We start from the raw sequence: 21,671 nt of genomic DNA on the forward strand, positions 1-21,671 counted from the left end.
ATATCGCGGTTATATTCTTGGCGCAGCTGTTGCGCTTATGCATATGCATATGCTGCGTTTTGTGTATTATAATAAATATACGGCGCGAGAATAGGTAAGACGATGTGTGAAGAATAACGTGTGCAATTAAATTCCGACGGACGTAGGATAATATGCCACGTGATATGCCTGCGTGCTGCATATGTAATGTAATGCACATTTTTTGAATTACGCATAAACCTTGTCGGTTTTTTCTTTTCCTTATTTTTTCTCCATCCTCCGCGGATAGCCGTGCAGCCTGTGAATTTTTATACGTACAAGTACTCGCGAATAATATCGTGACGCGTGTTTCTCCCGAGGACGAACGGAGTCTCGATTCGTCCGCTTGATTTTAAGATTCTTCAAATTGATGTCTTTCCACGTGTATCTCTGATTTTCAATCACACTCGATCAATGTGCCAAAGTATCGTTTCGATTTGATTAATGGAACAAGGATTAGCGGAGCGGCCGAACTGATGTGTATCTTTTATACGTCGTAGTGTTACACGATCTTTCACCGACCTGCTTGCCAGCTAAGGCTGAGAGAGAAGGGTATTTATTATACTCTGAAATCTGGCAAACGCTACTTCCACGTTACACCGCTATCCAATGTATACAGCTATAATACTCTGTATAAGTGCGTCGTAACGCATCAGCAAAAGCTCGTCTTTTATCTCTCTTTATTCTTTTCTGGCAGAAGGCGACGATACGGGGTTCAAACTAAGGTAAATTATCATTATTATTATTTCTTGTTTGTTTCTCTCTCTTTTTTTTTTTTTTTTTGAAAGCAATATTATGTTGATTATGCAATGAGCGTAAAGGAGTATAGAAGAGAAAAAGTAATAATATCAAGAATTTCGACGGATATGTATATTATCAAAATTGCGCGAGCGTGATACATGAAATTTATTTTACAGAACGGTAGACGGTGTATGTTTTTATTTTCTCATGATGTTATTACTGTCTCGCTTCTCTCTCCCTCTCTCTCTCTCTCTCTCTCTCTCTCTCTCCTCTCTCTCTCTCTCTCTCTCTCTCTCTCTCTCTCTCTTTCTTTCTCATGCCTGATATAATTTTATTTTCTTCTTTTCCTCAACGTAAATATTTGACACTGTTATATATTACGGCGTCGACGGTGCATATATATGCAGGAATCGGTGGTAAAGTGGAAGATACTCGATGGATATATATACCTATAATGCAAGCGCTACAATAAAGATGTCGTTATTTCTAGTAAATATCTCTGATTTATACTCATATTATTTGTATGTGTGTAAGTGCGTGTTTAAAATATTATACATATTACGTCAACCACTTCAGTACGATATCAATAAAAGAATTATATACCCCATGTAGGTGGACAATACATGTATGTAAAATAAAATTTCTAGTATTATAATACAGAGAGTAGGTATAATATATGCATGGATGTACGTACACACATACAATACGAGACTCGCAGAGAAGCTTGCAGTGTGACGTAGATATGAAACGTTGAAACTAGAGGAGCATCATGGCTCGTTAAACTAATAAAAAGAAATGACAACGATGACAACAACGAGGATCACGGTTAGAAGAAGGAAGCAGGAAGCAGAAGAAGAAAAATAAGAGAATGAGAAATGAGGAAACAGAAACAAGAAAAGGAGAATGACAATGGGCATTGAAAAATACATCAACACATCGCGAAACCCAATCACGCGCCGAAACGCGTACAAATTATGTATAGGCATTGTGTATATTCAAGTATATTTAACGTACATATACATCTATAGGTATATACACAGTGAATTTATAACGATAGAATGATCCGTCGTCTGCTACAGTTGAATGCGCATGCGCTACAATCCGAGAGCAGTTGTTTACCAGGCTGCCAACCGTCATGAACGTAACCTCAAAAATTTCGACAACTGTCGGTGTCGAACACAACTGTCAGCGGCAAATGTAAAACTTTTCGAGGTTACGTTCACGACGGTTGGTCAGCCTGGCAAACAACTGCTCTCGAATTGTAGCGCATGCGCATTCAACTGTAGCAGACGACGAACCATTGTAACGTTAGAAGTTCATTCTGTACATACATGCGACATTGTACGTATAGGTATGTATACATATGCATATACTCACGCTTGGGACAGATTGCATTATCGTTCGTAATTGTATCCCCCCTCGGTCCTGTCGTCGATGATACGTAAGCAAAAATGTCCGGCGTTTGCCAAAAAGGATTTGAAACTCGTGACCGCGTACAGCCTTGTTTCGACGTCGCCATCACCTCGGAATGTGTGCCGCGTGTGTCTTTTCTTTTTTTTTATTCCATTACTCCTTTTTGTTAAACGCACGCGAGAAAAGCTGGCAGTAATGTGACGATATCGTAGTTTAAAATATATGTATACTCATCCATGCAACAGGAATTGGATGTATGTACCTGCAGGGTAGAGAATATCTGTTGCATCATCCTGTAACCTGACCGCAAGAATGAACCGCAACTCTGAATAATACATTCGCATTGGCATCTCTGCCATTAATAATAAGTGTGCAGCATGACGGGCGTCAAGAACATTATCCTTATTAACTCGTATAACATACCTATGTACAGAGTGATTACCAATCGACAGAGTGGTCCGTCGTCTGCTGTTGTTTAATGCGCATGCGCTAAAATTCGAGAGCGGTTGTTTGTCAGGATGACCAACCGTAATAAATTCAGATGACAGGTCACCGCCGTGTACGTAACCTTGAAAATTTTTCCAGCTGTCGGTGTTGAACACAACTGCCCGTGACGGCTGTCGAAATTTTTGAGGTTACGTTCACGACAGTTGGTCGATCTGGCAAGCAACTGGTCTCGGATTGTAGCGCATGTGCATTCAACCGTAGAAGATGACGGGTAATTCTGTCGATAAATAATCATATACATATATATGCTATATATGCATATGTATACTCTTGAAAAGGATAATGTTTTTTAGTTACCGAAAAACCGGCGTACCGAGAAAAAGTTCGGCTTTTAGATTTTAAAGATGTAACCATCGGAGAACCTTCGTCGAATTTGCAAATTTCCATCCTACAGAGAATTGTTCGCATTCAATGTCGCGGTAAGAAATTACACGTGCTATCAAGTTGCTTGCTCGGCTACCACGGAACGAATACGGAGTATTGAAAAAACGAAAATTGTTGCGATTCTTGCTGCAAGGTAAGTGGTTTTTTCTTTCCGTTTTTTAATATCGCGAATTTCAAAAAATGTATTCATTTTACTTCGACTTAGGTTCTTCCATACGAATCTTCTTATCATGCAAACTTGGTACGAAACTATACATATAGTATATAAGGATTTGCATATATTTTTTATCACGCGCCGTGGAAACTCTGTGACTCAATGCCGTATGATTCTAGCTACATACGCAGATCTGTGATAATACAAGGTTATACTTCTTCTACCAGCAAATATATTTAAAAAAAATATGTTTGTTACGGTTAGGGTAATTAAGAAAAACACGGTTTATTGTGACGAGAGACTGTATCACAATATATCTAAATAAACGTGCACCCTATATAGATATATAAACATACGTTTGAGAGATATATATTTCAGAGTAAATCAGACGAGAATGATTGACAATATCTGCAGATTGCGAGGTGGCTTCCCCCCTCTGTTCCCCCCCCCCCCCCACCATCTATCGAGCTGTCTGACAATGAGATAAGAATTGCGAACGTGCTCGGAGATTTTCATCGCGGGTTCTTCCTTCTCTCCCCTCTCCGGCATCAGGCACAAGAGAGAAAGGTTGTAAAACCGTCATGTCGGTATATTCTACGCGAATATATTTACGCATCTATATATGTATGTTTTATATGTATAATGTATATAAAAAAAAACGGCTGCGCGTATATATGTACTAGGGTATCAAACATTTACTACCATGTAACCACGTGGTGGTGGTGGTGGTGGTGGTACTGCTGCTGCTGTTGCTGATGATGATGATGATGATGATGACGACGATGACAACGATGACGATAAAGTCAAATGAAACAAACAATATGACACGTTTGAAACGGAAAGGCAAAACACATCATCGCAATTCGTGGGCTTTCAATCAAGTTATTATAAACTATAATAATCGAGGACTGGTGATCGGAGGTGATAAAAAACTGCAGCTGCTGCTTTCAGGTTTCACAGTCCGACTGGTCTTTGAAATTGCTGTATCGTTTACGATGTAAAGGGAGGGGGGGGAGGGGGTCATTCACCGAAATCACCGAACACGTCTTCGAACCTAAAAATAGACATGACCTGAAATAACATCATGGAATTGCCAGAATAAAATTAATTCGAAATCGGATTAAATCGTCGGAATGTCCAAGTCGCTTGTTGGTCAAACCGTCCGAAATGATTTGATATTATCTGTAAACACTTGTACTGTATTATTAAATATGATACCGCGGAGTGTTAAGAGTCTCTCGACTGGGCGAGAATCGCATCTGGAATAAAAAAAATAATGGAAAAAGTGAGAGAAAAAAAAGTAACTAGTACCCGATATGATACGGTGGCGTTTATAAATTTAAAAATATAAAGATCCGTAGAGCCTGCGTCCATCTAAAGTTGTGCAATTATTTTTCGCTATTTTTACTCATCTTTTACTCTTTTTCGTTCGCCACGTTTCAATTATCTCGAGGCATGTGACTAGCAAACTGTGTTACATGTGCCTATACGAATATATACATACATACGTAATGTAAAACTCCTAAATCACTCAATCTCGGTAAGTGGGTGGTGTTTAATATGTTCACGTAATTCGAATGGCAAAAATGCTTTTCGCCTACAACGTCAGGGGCGCAGAATTGACAAAAGAAGAAGGGGGGGGGGGGGGGAAAGTCAATATTTTTTTAGACGCACAATTATATTACCTGCTGCATCGTGTTTTATTTTCTTCTTCTTCACATTGTACGTACAGCTGATACGCGAATGTGATTAAAGTTAATAGCGATTCAAATTTAGCCAATAATTATATGCGATGTCCGTCACTTTGAAAAAGTCTTAATTCCCTCAGTGCAGTTGGCATCAACTTTCTTGTTTCTTGTCGTTAAGGAAACAGTGGTTTCGATTAGGCAAAAAATTCGGGTTAAAGTGTAGAAATAAGAGTAAGAGGAGTGAGTAACGAATCGCGCTAGACTCGGGGAGAGGGAGAAACGCCAATAAGTTAAGAACCTTGAAGTTCGTAACGTTGATGTAACGATTTATTTTTAGGAAAAATTATTATTTCGCAACTGTAGGATCGTCTCAAATCGAGTAATCTATTTTTAAACATCAAAGTGTATTTAGTTTTTGAAAATTAAACTCCTTTAAAGTCGTTCTAAATTTTCTAAACAACGATTTAAATTTCAATATTTCGTTCCACTAACGTTACCAACTTCAATCTGGTATGAATTATTAATCTACGGAAGCACCGCGCACTTGCGGTGCAGCCACGACGATTACGACAATTGTACGCCCTTGGTGCCCCGTAAACGGGATTATGGGGGGCCCCATTCTCGTTGCACACGCACCAAATAGGTACATCCGGCACACCGGCCAGTTTTGACGGTGTCAAGGATATCACCAATTTATCCTCCCGTATAATACATCGCAAGGTATAATTGCGTGTACCTGTAGTAGCGATTGTTCGGCGTTAGGCAAGTGTACGCGATCGGCGAACATAGTATACGAGGCATTCCACCCCGAACTGACCTACATCTAACCTTCGTCGTCGACGTTTGTTTTTTTTTCTTCAAGTACGGTGTAAAGTAGGAGTACAAAAGAAAAGCATACTCTTTAGGCCGTACTTAAAAATTTAAAAAAAAAAAAAAAAACGCCGATGGTGAGAATCAGACGTAGGTCCGTTTGGTCTCGAATGCCTCATATATATGTGTATATATGTATATATAACTGGACTGATAATCAGCAGTGTGATGTATGTAATACTCTGTGTTAAAGAGAGTTTCAACGAAGATGATTTCCTGGCTAACTTCTTTTTCCAAATCGTTTCCAAAAAACATGTTTCAAGAGAAATTTTTTTCATACACCGCTCAACACTTCAATTTTTACAATTTTTACTCGCAATAAGGTTCATATTTTTAGAAAACATGTTAATAATGTAAAAAAAACAACCATTTTGCTTTAAGATAAAAATAGCGACCTCTCCTCGACATTTCCCGCGAACGACGAACTCGGACGACGACCTTCGGTCGACAACAGCCCGTAACTTCGACATTTTCGCAAAAAATTACTTTAAAAAATTTGTAAATGTAATTCAAAATATCCATAAAATAATGTCAAAGTTAGATAAAACTTGAATTAATTTTTTCCACTGAAAAAAAATGCGGTTTCCCCCCTTAAAGTATACCAAGGGGTGTTTCGCTGAAGCAAAAATTGACACCACGATTGTATGTTTCATGATTACACTTCCACTTTACAGAGTAATTACGAGAGATTACTCGACGAATAATTTTACTTTGACTAATTGTAAGTAATTACTCACGATTTCTAATATTTCATACGATTTCTCAAGATTACAATGACATTTCGGTAATCCTAAATGATTTCACCGATGCTTACTAATGCAGAATTTTACTTTGACATTACTGATTTCAGGTGTGATTTCGGAGACTACAAAGCGATTTCGAACGATATTGACTGCACCACGATCCCTTGAGTGAAACAAATCCCTTCGTGCAATGACGCGTTACAAAAATTTAATTCATTTACCTGTAGGTATAATAAAAATGAAATCGAAGTCTGTAAAAAAATGGACGTGATTTCGAACACGTATAAGAAACATGAAATCGTCTCGTACAAAGCGAGATCCGCATAATCTAGGAAGTGTTCATGCCGTCGCTGTTCCACTAATTATGCCGTAACGCCGTATTTACGACCAGTGTAGAAAGTCTCCCCGGCATTTGTTTGTAAGGTGTATTTACGTGTCTGTCCGTAAGGGATATTGCCTCTAACTCATTTCTATCGGCGACGAGCTTACCGCTGCAATTTCTTCCTCGATTAAAATTACACCTAATTTTTAACGCTAAAAATAATTATATCTATATATCATCCGTGTATAATACCTAACGTTGATTCGCATAGTTTGAATAATATTCAATTGCAGAAGGTTACGATTTCTTTTTTCTTTGTTTTTGTTTTTTTTTCATATAAATATATAAAAGTTTGAAACTTTCAGATTTTTTCTTTTCAACTCCGTTTTCGCTTATTCTTCAGGGATCGTTCTGGAACAATTTATCTAGCGCAAGAACACCGCGAAGGTAACTGAGCGACCCAGTTTAACAAAATGCAAATGAATATTGACAGTAATAATGAAGACAGTTTTTGGGATGTACGTTACACGTGAGAAAATAAATGAGGAAACGTTATTGTAATTGTTGACTAATGCGTCCTGTCATTATTGAAATTGAGAAACTCGGCCATTCCCTTAAAACTGCTTCCATACCATGCACTGCAAACGTTAAAAACGTAAACAATTTGTTCATTATACTATAATATTAAACAAAACCTTCATTATGATCAAAAATTTAACGGAACGATGACAGTGCCGGATATTGATTGACACATGTGCATGTAAGTTTATCGCGACATTTCATTACGTCATCGAAGAAAAAAAGCAGAAAGTAAACTTGGCAGGAAATTGTGTGTCATATTATTTTTTCGTTGAATATTTTCTTTGCGCTACATCTGGAAGAAATGAATTGCGCGTAACGTAATTTTATACTTCTACCGAAATTAACTAGCTTCTTCTTCTTCGTCCATTGCCTGCATCTTACATCACGTTTATATTACATATAAAACGCGTATATATATACCTACAATATAACGTTATAACGAACGGATAAATATTTGTATAATTTTGCACGAAAGAGGAATTTAAATAATCAAAGGATCCAATTTAAAAAAATGTGCTTTACCCCCGTTAATTAAACGAATGAAATTATTCGAGGTGAATATAAAAAAAGTTTCCTGACGAAAAGCTGAAAAAACAAACTAAAAAGAACAAGTCTCCACATAGCTATAGAGCCAACGAATTACATTTATTCGTTCGACTTAAATGAAACTCCCAAGCAAAGCGGAAATGTCGGCGTAATTTTCTTCTTCTTTTTTCTTTATTTCGTTATCAATTAATCAGTTTAATTAACGTACCTATATACGATAAAAACGATCGAGAACGACGACCAATTACCTCGATACATTCGGTAGGTAATTATTGAAACAAGTGTCGAGCGGTTGATTATATCACCTAAAATCGTTACACCTCGTGGATAACACAAAAGTTCAAATCGCGGTCCAGCTTCTAAATTACGAACTTTACACACGTAGATCGTAGCTGCATACCGAAACAGGTACATTGAATATATGATATTACGTGCAACGGCACCGCTCGCCACAGATTCACCGCACAATGACACAAACCCAACAGATATGCAGGCGTGCGTGGAACGCTGGCATATCTCGAAGTTGCCGCATAGGTTGTAGCTCGAATGTAGGTATCGGCTTTTCTCGTTCCGAACGTTTTCCGACTTGATTGCAGGAGGTAGGCATCAATTATATAACGTAGGTGCCTACCTACGTTAGACGCGAGACCGGAAACTAGGTCGGACTCGAGATTACTGTTTAACTACGACTCGACGCGGTACGTTCAACGTTCCTTTGCATATGGGTTACGGGACTTGGGACTCGGTCTTGCAGGCATCCGCGGTGCATTTTCAAGGTACATAATACGATGCCGCTCCTCGATTATACCCGACTCCGTTATACGCGTACCGTGCCGATAACCCGCAATCTTTTCTCCTACGCCTTCGATACGCGGGCTTCTCTGTACTGTTCGTTAAAACGCTGGCAGCGAAAATTTGCTCAATTTTCTCCAGTTCGCGAAGCCGTGCATTTACAATTTTATAAATATTTTATTTTCGGTACAAACTGTACCCGTACGTTTTATCGTAAAGAACGGGAATTGTAAAACGAACGGTAAACTTTTCCCAATACGTTCACGTGTAGGAAAATAATCGGTCTTAAATTTTTTCTGTAAAATAACGAAGGTGAACGTCTATTTTCGATAGACGTCAATTATATTTACCGAAGTCGAAAGATGAAATATTTGCACATACAGATGTGCGGAAATATACTCGGTAATTATAATCGTAACAAAATGTGGATATCATGCACACACGATCACCGAACGATCAGGTTTTAGAGAAAATAGTAAGCACGAATAATTCTGCAGAGGGTGATTTTTTTCAATTTAAAATAATAACGTAGAACGTGGGATGATGTTGGGAGAGAAAAGAATTGTTACTAAAAAATACGTAACGGTTTTCAAAAGCGAGATTCAAACGTCGACGTTGTTTGCGTCTCATCTCCCGTCTACTGTAACAAAATGGCGGAAGGATTGGAAAAAGCCAGCGCGTTATACAACGTATCTCTGTGCATTGCAAAAAATAAAAAAATAAGAAATAAAGAACATATATATATATATATATATATATATAAACGAATGAATATAGCATGAAAAAGAGCGAGAATGAGAGAGGAAAGGAGAAGGAGGAGGAGGAGGAGGAGGTAAAATCAATAAATATTTATCCGAGAATCGTGCCACCATCCATAGCGTTGCCTCGGGGTCGGGCATCGATTTCGCGCGTTGGAAAATTACGAAAATAGTTTGACGGGTGCTATACGTATATATATAATGTACATACATATATGTATAGTTATGTATACACGCGAGTGTATCCAATGGCGGTTGAATATTTCATCAATTGATACGCCACGGCGAAGAATCCAACAATAAGCGATCTGATGTCAGCGGAGCCTTTTCCCATATTTTATTTATATAAATTATATAGATGTAATGAGAAATTCCAAGCCATTTTCAATGTTTTTGCAACATCGGTATTACGCTCGAATACAACTTGTACCTGCATCATCGGTATAATATTATTCGTCAAGATTATGCGACCCTGCAAAGTAAGCGGTTTTCTAATTTTTCAAAACCTTTGTGATGATTGTTAGAATTTTAAAAGGTGTTTAAAAAAAGAAGTTCGGAACGGTGACCGTCTGCGAACGCTGGTTAAATCAGCGTGGAATTTTTCCCATATTATACAGCAGATATCCGTTTTATTCTGTAGATAGTTGCAGCATAATATCTACGTGCAGTCGGTCTTCGCGTATTTCTATAGTCTCGACTTTTGCGCTCTTTACTGCATCACTTGTTACACGAACGTACAGAAGAATTAAGACGTCCGCTTTAGTGGGTTGTTGTTTTCGAGTTTCAAGATCGCCTGCATGGTCATATCTACATAATATACGATACATCGAATAAACACGTTTGTTATATGTGCGATAATAGACCGAGATAATACAGTATTGACCGAGCATATCAGCTGGGACCAACGGTCAAAGATCATGCGACGTTGTCTTTTTCTTATTCATCGCGTTCCTAAGAGCTTCTTATTTTCACGGATATTTTCTTTCGTTCCATTCCTCGCTGTCGAGAAATTCTTTTCGGCGTAATTAATTTTGAAAAAATTTCATGGCGAGTTCAATCGCGAGATGCGTAACGATTCTTTTTTAACCAGTTGTTACAATTGCTACGAGCGAAGGTTACTATACGTATACTATGACTGTCGTTATTTGGTGTTGATGATCGTTCAATCACGTGAGAGGTCCTTTACCTCAACGGTATCACGTTTTCTAATGCGATTTTTATATAACGAACGAATTTCCGTGTATACAAGAAACGAGAATGACGGTAATTTCGTACCGTCCAAAACTCTTCGTATTTGCATCGTTACTTGCTGTATTAATTCCATGAATTGACATACGTTGGAATAAAAAAAAGTCGAAGATAACCGTCAGCGAATTTGATATTAAATATGGGACCAGCTGTCTACAATGAAACTTAAATATAATACAAAATTGATTATGTCTCGACCATATCTATAAAGGTCAGAGCGATAACGTGTAACAGAAAACGAGAGATGGATATTATACGCAGCAGCAGCAGCGAACGATTGACGCATACATTTTATTCACATCGTGCAACAGAAATTTATCTTATTTATTGTTAAAATTTATGTCTACGATTACACGAAATATACCGGGCGTCAAAGTGTATACAATATAATATAAATTGCTTTAATTTCAATATTTAACGTTCGTCACGTGACTCACAATCGGTCATTATCACGGAGGCTGTTCATTTGTCAAAACGACTAATCACTCATTATCGTATTACTTTTATTATCCCTCCGAACGACCCCCGCGACCCTTAATCATCTTTCCAAACGTTAATCCGACGAATTAACGAATACCACAGTTGTACGGACACCCGTTCAGGATACGCATGATCCAAAGTTTCGAGCGTTAGATTACACTTCCGGGCAGATAGCCATCGCAAGATCGCAGGCATCGACTCGATGCACCCCCATCGACGAAAGTTCACATCCCTTGCACAGGGCTCGGGTAGCTCCCTTTCTCCGTCTCTCTATCCCTTAAAAATTGCTGAAGATAACAAGAGGAAAATAGAGAGAAAATGTGGAAAATCAGCAAAAATTTACCAAGCCTTTAATATCCACGGCTGGTTGAAAGGCACGAAACGATCATCCGCTTACCGCGTTTACTTTACACCGTCACGTATAACGACGGCTTGACTCTACCTGTATAGCGGGCTTATTATACCACCAGCTACTGTCTGAAGCTGCAGATAACGCGAAGCGCAGACAATCGCTCGGCATTACGCGGTACAACGTAGGTTTGTAAGTGTGGACGTGCAAGTTAATTGTTATATCTGGTTATTTGCGTGGCTCGCAAAGTGCGCCACGATGCTACTACACTTGGATGTAAAGGTATACGTACAACGCCTCGCGGTTACATCCATTCTCTGTTTTACAGACAAGTAGGATACGAATGTGCCGCACTAACGTCACGAAGGATTATTTGGCTCGGTGAATTGTGAATGACGAACAAGGAAAGAGAAACTCGTATGGAGATGTGAATTGAATGTGAGCGACGATGAGTAAGAACGTAACGCACGTGTTATACGATTTAAGGCGATGTCCCGGTTGGACTGGAAGTTCCCTCAACGTCACAATCCTTGTACGTTTTACTCCTCGGCAGGGTTATATTATACCGCGAATGCCTGATGCTGTTCTCGGGATATCGTTTGGTGGCGTATGTATTGTTTGAACGAGAAATAAGAACGACTTCTGACCTCTTGGAAGGTTGGGAGAAGAGAAAAAAAAGGAGAAGAAAAAAAAAACAAACGTTTGAAAAGACTTCGATGAATGAAAAATGAATCTGAGCAAATTGGAATGGAACACGAGTCGAGATGCAATAAATAATTAAATGAAGGGGGTTACCCATTATCGAGAAAGTTATAATATTTATGTGACAGCGTCACTCGCGTGAACGGGAAAAATAGAATGCTTGTACACGCGACGAAAGAAATGTAGAAAAATCGAGTGGTATCAATTCTGCGTAAACGATGATACATATCATATGCAGACGTTTGAAACGCGGTTTTCACGTTCACGATTACTGCACTCGATGTCGGACGGAGGCGGCGGTTCGTTAGCAAGCGATACGCTCTGCACGTCGGATGAATTTGGTCGTAAATCAATTTTTGATAGGCAAGATTTACTGCCGATTAGTAAGTCTTGTTATACGCGAGTACATAAATAAAATGTGTAAACATACTACTCGAGCTTAAGGATAAACGACAGACATCAAGCCGCCTAATCTCGTCTTACGTTTGCTGTAAGTATTTAAGTCAATGCAGCCTTATCTGACAATTACAATCAAGAATCGAAGTCAAGTTCCGGCGTGGTTTGTCTCTTTTCCTCCTTCTGTATCCAGCGCACTTTCAATCGCTCGTGTACCTACGTATGCGTTTTCACAGCAATGATCCGCGTACAATTATTACCCATAGGCCACTACGACTCGGAAATATCCGTGACGTTTTCTCGAACAGATATCCCTGTGAATTCTCGCACTCGCGACTCTGCGTCAATTCCAAATTATATCCGGAAAAGACCTTGATGCAGGGTTGAGGTTGGGAATCTGAAAAGTTCCGAATTACTTGGTGGCGATACTTGAAGTAAAGAAATCAAACTTTGAAGAAACAACAAAGTTTCGAATCGTCGGAAGACCGACGGTTCAAAATTCCAGGTACGATGGAGCAAAGTTCTGAAAAATAAAGTTTCGATACAGCGTAGTTCTCTTAACGAGCGGATGTAAAAGATCAGAGAAACCGAAAATCAGAATGACCAGGATTCCGAACGTAAAAATATCGAAAATCCAAAACAGAAAAAGCTCGAAGCGATGAAATTTCAACAAACCAGAAATTCACAGAACTGAAAACTTGGATAATTCGGAATTTCGATGTTTCAGATTTTACAATTTTCTCATTTCCGCACTTTTGGAACTCCGAATTGCCGAGGTTACGCCTTTTCGACATATTGTCCTTTCGAAATTTTAAGCGTCGAGTTTCAGACCACGTTCGAAACTTTATCGATTCGTCAAAGTTTCACATCTCTACTTTAAGTTTCGCCACAAAAAAAATTCGGAATTTGGCGCTATCGTGACGTTTCAAATTCGAAACTTCAACCCAGCCCCGAGACTTGTAGCGAAAAAGATTTTCGCTACTTGACGAGACTGTTGAAGATACGTACGTAGGTTGTACGCACAGACAATGCGGCGTGATCTGTTCCACGCGTGCATAGCGTATACCGGTATTAAGATCTAGCGATATTAGGAGACCGGCAGTTGCAAAGTGACATACTTGATTGCGTGCTGCGTGCATTGTAAACGCGATAGTGCAAGGCAAGTGTGCCGTTTAATACTCACGGTTACGCAGCGGATCATCTTTGACGTACACTATATGGAGCATGGTTGGAAGTAGGTTGGAGGGGCTTCATACCTACCGGTATTTATCCTACGTATATACGGCCGGTATGCATCTGCTGTATACATCACGTACTTACGTACATACACATGTGTGTACATGTAAGCGCAACTCGTTTTTCAGGATAATTTTATCCCAAGAATCGAGAACGTTCACCCAAGATGTGCCATTGATGACGGACATTATACCTACGGTTTAAATCCAAGGTATACTCACCTGTAATCAGAAAAAACAAAGAAAAAGGTGATCAATACACAAAAGTCATTATCCGAGCGCGGGTATGAACGTAAAGTGTACAGTTTGAATCTCGCGTTTCGATTCCTCGATACCATTCGTCAATCGCATAAACATCGATGATAATTCTTCGGCGTCATTCGATACAAGCGTTTTACAATCAGCCAAAAAATATATTATCCCCGACAATTAATGACTTTCCGTCTGTATAACCAAGCTATAAAAAATCGTTCCATCAAATAGTTTCTCACACATAGACGTGTACGCGTAGTTATCGTACATCAAAAGCGTTTGATGCACAATTACGAGCCGACTATTTTATCGGGCGCAGTTAACGTATCGGACGTTGGATCGGATCGGCCAAGTCGACAACGATCTTTCGCTTTACGGTAGCGTTGGCGTAGCTCAAACAACGTGTCATCATTGTGGCGGCCCTGCGAAAACACGCCGGCACCGTATACCTATAATTCGTGTTGTTTGATCAGGCGAGGATTTATTTACCGCAATTTACGAGCGGGCCGAGTCGAAAAACACAGGCTTCCGTAGAGAGCATCCACCCACGATGCACGATGCGTTAAACGGAATCGCGCGTATATACGTATGCGGCCTCTGAACGTTACTCGTTGTACTTACGAGTGCAATATATCTAACGGATATAGGTATATAAATAAAATACCGGATGCCGCAGGTTACTCTGCCCGTAACACACAAACTCGCACCGTTTGACGAATCGTCATCCAGGCTTTGGTCAATTCCTACGTACCTCACACGCCATGTGTTTGAACCGCTCTATGGCGAGAGCGGCCGATGAGCGACTTGGAACGATGCGATTATGCTTAATCGCAGCCGGAAATTGCTGATATTACACTCGATTCGGAACGGTGGGAATGTCTGTACGATATATACGATTCCCCGATCACGCGTGCAGCGATGTATCGTCACTTGTACCGGCATCGTTGTGTAACGTATTACACCTACGTCCGACGTTTTGTAATTGTTTTGTTGTAGCGTGTGTGACTGTGGTATAGCTACATGTGTGGGTTAGGAAGATATAGCCTGCAGCCCATCCGAGACGGAGGGCCATCTGTTCACACGAATCAAACAAATTGGAAATATTTTAACATCCAGTCTCTGTAACACATGTGCGTATTTGCATTCGAACGACATTAAACTCTGTGTTTGGATATATAACGATGTTGTCACTGTGTTTCTCGGAACGGTAATTAACTCTTCCTGAATCATCTCCTCAAATTATTTTACCTGCGTACTGTAGGATGTACGTGATATATTACAGAGCGTCGTAATCAGGTATTTCCTTACAGCCGGGATAAAACGCGAGTTTCGTTCGTCGTCTGCGAATTGGCCGGTTGATCGTTGAAACGGTTCGGAGCTGTTCGAAGTCCGTTCGGAAGACAAGATCGCCCGAAACGCATCGACGAACAGAAAGATTCGTGAAAATTAATGACGAACGACATTTAGAATAGAATATTAATGTTTCGAGATAACGGAGAAGACGTTTTGTTCATTTCTCACTGAAAAAATTCCGGGTAGAGACGCTCTGTGCCAAGAAATGTATATAAGTGTAATTAAGTGCACGGATATTACCGAAACGGTTGATTTAGCATTGGAGATATTTCAGTAGATATTTTTGTCGGTTTCCCGAGTTTTACGAGGTATAAATACCTAATAGCTCCTAATGTTGTATTAATTCTGAGAAAAATTCGTTCGAAGAGACAGAAATGCATAAAACGTTTATCTCGTTTCTTTTGCGAAAAGATTTCGAGATTTGGAAACGCTATACCTAATTTTCCTGGAGAAAACGACTTTGTATAGTTCAGAATCACCGGGTCGAAGAATACAATAAAAAAACGTAGAAATGTAGTTACGTGTCTTAATTGGCTGATTAAATTCAGTTTTGTGATGAGTTTCGAGTTTGTGCGAAGTCGAAAATAGATAAAGGGCTACAGCTTTCTCCTTTTCTTTGCCTCAAACTTCCAGGAAAAATATTTTGCTGACGAAATGCAAAATTTTTATTCGCAATATAAGGAATACTTGACTAAATCGTTGGAAACGTGTTATTATTTCAGTTTATACTTTATTTTCACACCGATATTATCACCAAGTTTATTATTAAAATTAATCTTGTTTAATACTAATCAATAGCGATGGCAAATTGTATCGCTTCTCGTACCTAATCAATTGCACAAAAGATTTATCGGTTATTGCAAGATATAATACCGATACAAAATATTCAATGAATGAATAAAGTATGACGAAACTTTAAGCCTAGTTATGACTAATACGTTGTAAAGAAAAATGCAAACACACAAACTTCGAGTGAAACGGTGCCTAATACAAGACAAAATTAACGATACTTGCTATTTATGCGAAAAATTCCATATAGTATTATTCCGTGAAATAAGTTCGGAAATTGGATGAAGGAGTAAAATTTTTCAAACCATAGCACGAACGAAGCTTCGAGAAAAATGATCTAAGGAGACAAAGAAAAAAAACTCGTTGGGTTCGATTAAACAATATATTTTTGACCAAGTAGCCTGTTTCTTTCGCGCTAAAATTACCGAGTATAATACGTATGTGTGTACTTATGTATCATAGGTTTGTGTAAAAGCTATTAAATTGTTCCCGATAACACGGTAGATTTTCCGATAACGTCGCTTGCACGCATTAAAATTCAAGTGAAAACGTCGTGTGAGTAAACGTCAACAACGGGTTTCAATCACTTGGAATATATAAAAATCATAACGATTCACCAGAGTAATCGTAAATATATATGATATTTTATATCGACCTAATGACCGATGAAGTCTTCGTGTCGTGGACGAGAAATGTAATAATAGATAAATATCTCGGACGTTATGAAAAAATTTCACAATCACTATAATTTCAGACTCGAACTTTTTACATAACCGAGATCACTTGCGCCCTCGATTTTTATCGCCAGTAATTCACGTGGCCAACTTTTTTTTCTACTTTTTTTTGTCTCTTGAAAACATTTCGAGCTCTGCCAACGAGACGGAGATGTAAACAAGTATATACATGTACACGTAGGTGTTGCTTATCAGGGCACGGAATAAATGTTTTTATAAGATTTATCCTAAATAACTTATATAAGTATAACGAATTCGGAGGGGAATGAATGCGAAAATAAAACATCCAGATATAAACGTGACGAACGTGTATGTTGTGTAAGTATATTAAAAATATATAGGGAATGAACGTACAAGCTAAAGGGAATTTAAAACCTTTGAAATCAGTGAAAAACGTTCCGATCTTATCGCGTAGCAATTAATCGAAACAGGATAATCGCAGGTTGCAATGATACCAGAGTACAAGAAAAGGATATTTAAAATTAAAATTCTGACAATAATGTTAAGGGAAATTGCAAACTGTTGGAATTCCATGAATCTTTCTGTAAAGGTAAAAAAAAAAAAAAAAAAAATAACAGGAACAAATAATCTCCATTGAATGACGTCACTTTACTTTGCGTACAAGGGTATTCGTAGAATCATTCAAGAAATTTGATGTTTAAAGAAAATATGCACTGCGTGTTTAGACACGAGGCAACGCACAATAATACTTCGAATTTAAATTGGTTTGCGAAATGAAGGATGTACCTACGGTGTAAACGAAACCACTGTAACGTCAACGAACGATATACTGTACGTATACCAAATATACGTAGATACGTGATCGCGAGCAGACGCGACGCTTCTCTGTAATTCGATTACGCATTCCCACGATCCTAGTGTGCCAGATCTGTGATAATAACGGGCAATGCGATGCGATGCACGTTGATTGAATCGCGAGAGATAGATAAACACAACGGATAGGAAGAAGAGAAAAGGTGGAAAAAAAAAAAAAAAGAGGCAGGTCCTTGTCGGAGCGATTCGATGGGTGGGCGAGGCTTCGCGAAATGACAACTGCACCCACACACGCGGATTGACAAGCCTTTGTTCCCACGCGCTAACAGGCGGTGAAAATACGTCGGCATATTAAGCAGGTGTGAGTCGTCCACGCCTATGTATACCTATAATAACAGAGAGGTGCATGTGTCCGTTAATTGAGCATTTTATAAGGTACCAGAGCGACCTCGGATGGATTGGCATCAAAAACGAGGACACGATTCGAGAAGCCCGACTTCCTTGAGTCCGGTGTTCGGTCTGTTAGTTATTATTTCGCACTCGTTTGAATTTCTTTATAATTTTTGCGCCTCTCTTTTTTTTTTCCTTCTTCTTTTTCTTTTCTTCCGCCACTTTTCAGGTTTACTTTTACTTTCATTTCTGTCTCTCTCTCTCTCTTTCTCTCTCTCTCTCACTCGGCGTTCGCTGAAATAATAATATATTAATCCTCGACAATCTTTTCTGCAGCCTGTGTGTGTGTGTGTGTAATGATATACGACTGCACGTTTCGCGTACAAACGCTTCTTGCCTCAACGCGACTGCTGTCCTTCCACCCGTTAAATCGACGCTTCAATTTAACGCCCAATTGAGTAATTATCATTTATACGCCAGGCGAAACGAGCTATAAATTACGATCTAATTCATTTCACGTTGCGTATCGCCATGCAGCAGCGCCGCGGGTATATAAGCAGAATTCTAATTGTACTCGTTAGCCACACTTGTATGTCACACCCACCCACATATAGCTGTATTCACGCATACATATGCCTGCTTACACACGTGTGTATTATTATTGGGCACGCGCACACACGCGTATATATATATATATATATATATATATATATATATACTGCGTTATAATGTATTTATGTAATGGGATTGTAATAAAATATCTAATGATAATGAGAAAATAAAAACACTGATCTAGCGAGCTAGACGCTGCGCGCAGAGGCGCCGTCGGCGCGATAATTGATAAGAAGAATATATGGATACATGTATATAGATACAAAGATACATGGATGTGTAGTAGTATATCCTTATATAGACATCACCTTGTTAGACGCGACTCTGAATGAAATTATGCATCGAGTATAAAATGACCGCGGTTTCACTTGGACGAAAAGTTGTCTCCGCCTAATTTGACTAATAATATGTGTGTCATACGTACCGTTTAGTCGAGTTATTAATGTATAATTCATGGTCATTTCATTGTCAGTAAGAGGAAAACGTAAGGAGTGAAGAAAATAAAATAAAACAGATTTCAAAGATACCGTACAAAGTTTACAAAATAAAGAAAAAATTCGAAAACCGCGGCTTGAGATCAACCGAAAACGACTCGTTGGAATAAATCTATCTTACACCGATGTATAGAATGCGGTTTGGCAAATTTTCGCATAAAAATTGTACAACACCCGTTACATATTTATTTATACACCTTACGTATTTTTCATTGCAAATTTAGTAGTCTGCCAAACTATGTTATACCCGCACGTTTCAATGAATCCCCTTTCCCTGTTATATCGAAGATTATAATCAAGGGAAATATTAGCTCATTTCGACCGAAATTAAGCACACATTTTTATGCGTAATTTTTTTTATCGCCTTACTATCATACCTATATCTAAGAACGCGGGTCTGCGGAACAGGTGTCGTCATGTAATCCACGGCTTTACAGACTGAATAGGTTGGCACGAATGTATTATATACGTTATACCCTGCACTGCACCGCACATCGGCGTTACATGTGTCGTTACGATGGTGTGTATTATACGAATTACAGTCGCACGCGTAACGCGAAACAACGTGCGTTATATATCAGGCACATATTGCTGCTCGATTCGTCGCAAGAGGTTCGTACATACACCTACCTACGCGCATGTAACATAAAATCGACGGTGTTGAAATGTCGCGACACGCAGCCGGTGAGAAAAAAAAATGTTTATACTTTTCACTACTGTAATTGTACAGTCATTCGCTTTGATTGTCAATTTTTATAACCGTAACCGAAAAACATTTTAATATATATTATAATTTCGGTAATAGAATGAAAATTTCATCAACTTTCTACCCGTAACTATAATAGAAAGAATCGAATATGATACGTGTTACATACTCTTTATATTATGTATATTCTTTTTGATCACGCAGGTATAACTATTATACTTGTGTATACATTTTTGTCTATCCAGATATTGCAGCGATAATTCAATGTTGATGGGACGATAAATCGATGTTAAGATCTATAATCGTTCGTCTGACAAAAGTACAAGTAACGACAAAAACAAAAAAAAAAGAAAACCACTGATTTTTAACGCGTTCCAACAAAGATATCCAAGCAAGCCGACGATGCAAATTCGGTTACAGAATTTCCTACAAGTTTGCACGTAAACCGCAAGGAATGAAATTTTTCTCAGCGCATAAATAATTGCTGTAACTGCTGTTGCAAACGGTCCTTAGCAGCAAACGTTCGCCGTCTTCCCAAGGGTGTGTAGCTCTCCCCATATTTCCGCGGCCTCACTCCACCCCCGTCCAATTTACAGAGATGTTTAAACTCTCTCACCTCGTAAGCGTGCAGCACACATATGCTCGTATCCTCGCCCCGCCAATTACCGTAATTGCGACTTGAAAGTGTTTAATTGAAAGCCGGCGGCGCGAGGGGCGTGTATAAAATAATAAGAGTAAGCTTTTTGTTTATTCAAATTAGCATTCAGGCTTCAACGAGTATCCCCAAGATTGTTATTTTCTTCGACGAAAATACAGCCCACGCATTTTTAATTGTTAATCGTTCGCTCGATGCATTCTCCTCCTCCTCCTACTCTTCTTCCTTTTCCTCGTCATCGTTGCACGCTTTTTACACGCCACCGGTTGTACATGTGTGCAAATACCCCGAGGACAACTGCACATGACCCACATTTGTCACGGTCAATCCGAGTCGCAATATTTCACGGAGATGCGGTAAAACGGATGATATACGCATGCATTTCCGGAGGTCCTCGCGGCTAGTTCAGATTCTCAACTGCAGAAGCCGAACGGAAATCGCATCGCGATTACGGATAATTTGTAATGCAATGCTGTGCAAATAAAAAAAATAAATAATGTAATTTTGTCTAATCGTCAGGTCGCAGATTCGACTAATTATTATTCAATTCGGATATCGGACAATTGAAAATGTCGCCCAATTAACCTTTCGCTCAACGATTCATGTAAATTTTCTTTATTACAATATCGACTGACTCGAATTATATATCGGTGTAATTATATTATTGGTTAATAATCGCGGTTTTTTTTCAATTTTTTTTAGAATAGTGAATAATTTAGCGAACAATTACATCACTGCGCTATTGCGGCGCGGTTGAAGTAGTAACTTTGAAACCGCTATAATATTACATCGTAATAAATTAAATTAATAAATCGTGAAAACAAATCACTTTATTTCACTACATCGTTATACGGGCGATAAAATTGATAATATTTTTTGTTGAAGTTACTTTGTACATACTTACGTATAACAATTAAAGGTATCACAGCGTGGCATCTGACAGCCGAGGGGAAAATAACTCACTGAATTGATGTGTCAATTTTT

General features: G+C 38.8%; 1 protein-coding gene across 3 annotated transcripts in view; it reads right to left on the reverse strand.

Moving 5' to 3' along the window:
- The window catches only part of mtd (TLD domain-containing protein mustard), a 78,989-nt gene that overhangs the window by 41,342 nt on the left and 15,976 nt on the right, over window positions 1–21,671 (reverse strand). The window lies entirely within an intron of this gene.

Source organism: Neodiprion pinetum, chromosome 2 (genome assembly GCF_021155775.2).
Source record: "Neodiprion pinetum isolate iyNeoPine1 chromosome 2, iyNeoPine1.2, whole genome shotgun sequence".
NCBI classification, from domain to species: domain Eukaryota; kingdom Metazoa; phylum Arthropoda; class Insecta; order Hymenoptera; family Diprionidae; genus Neodiprion; species Neodiprion pinetum.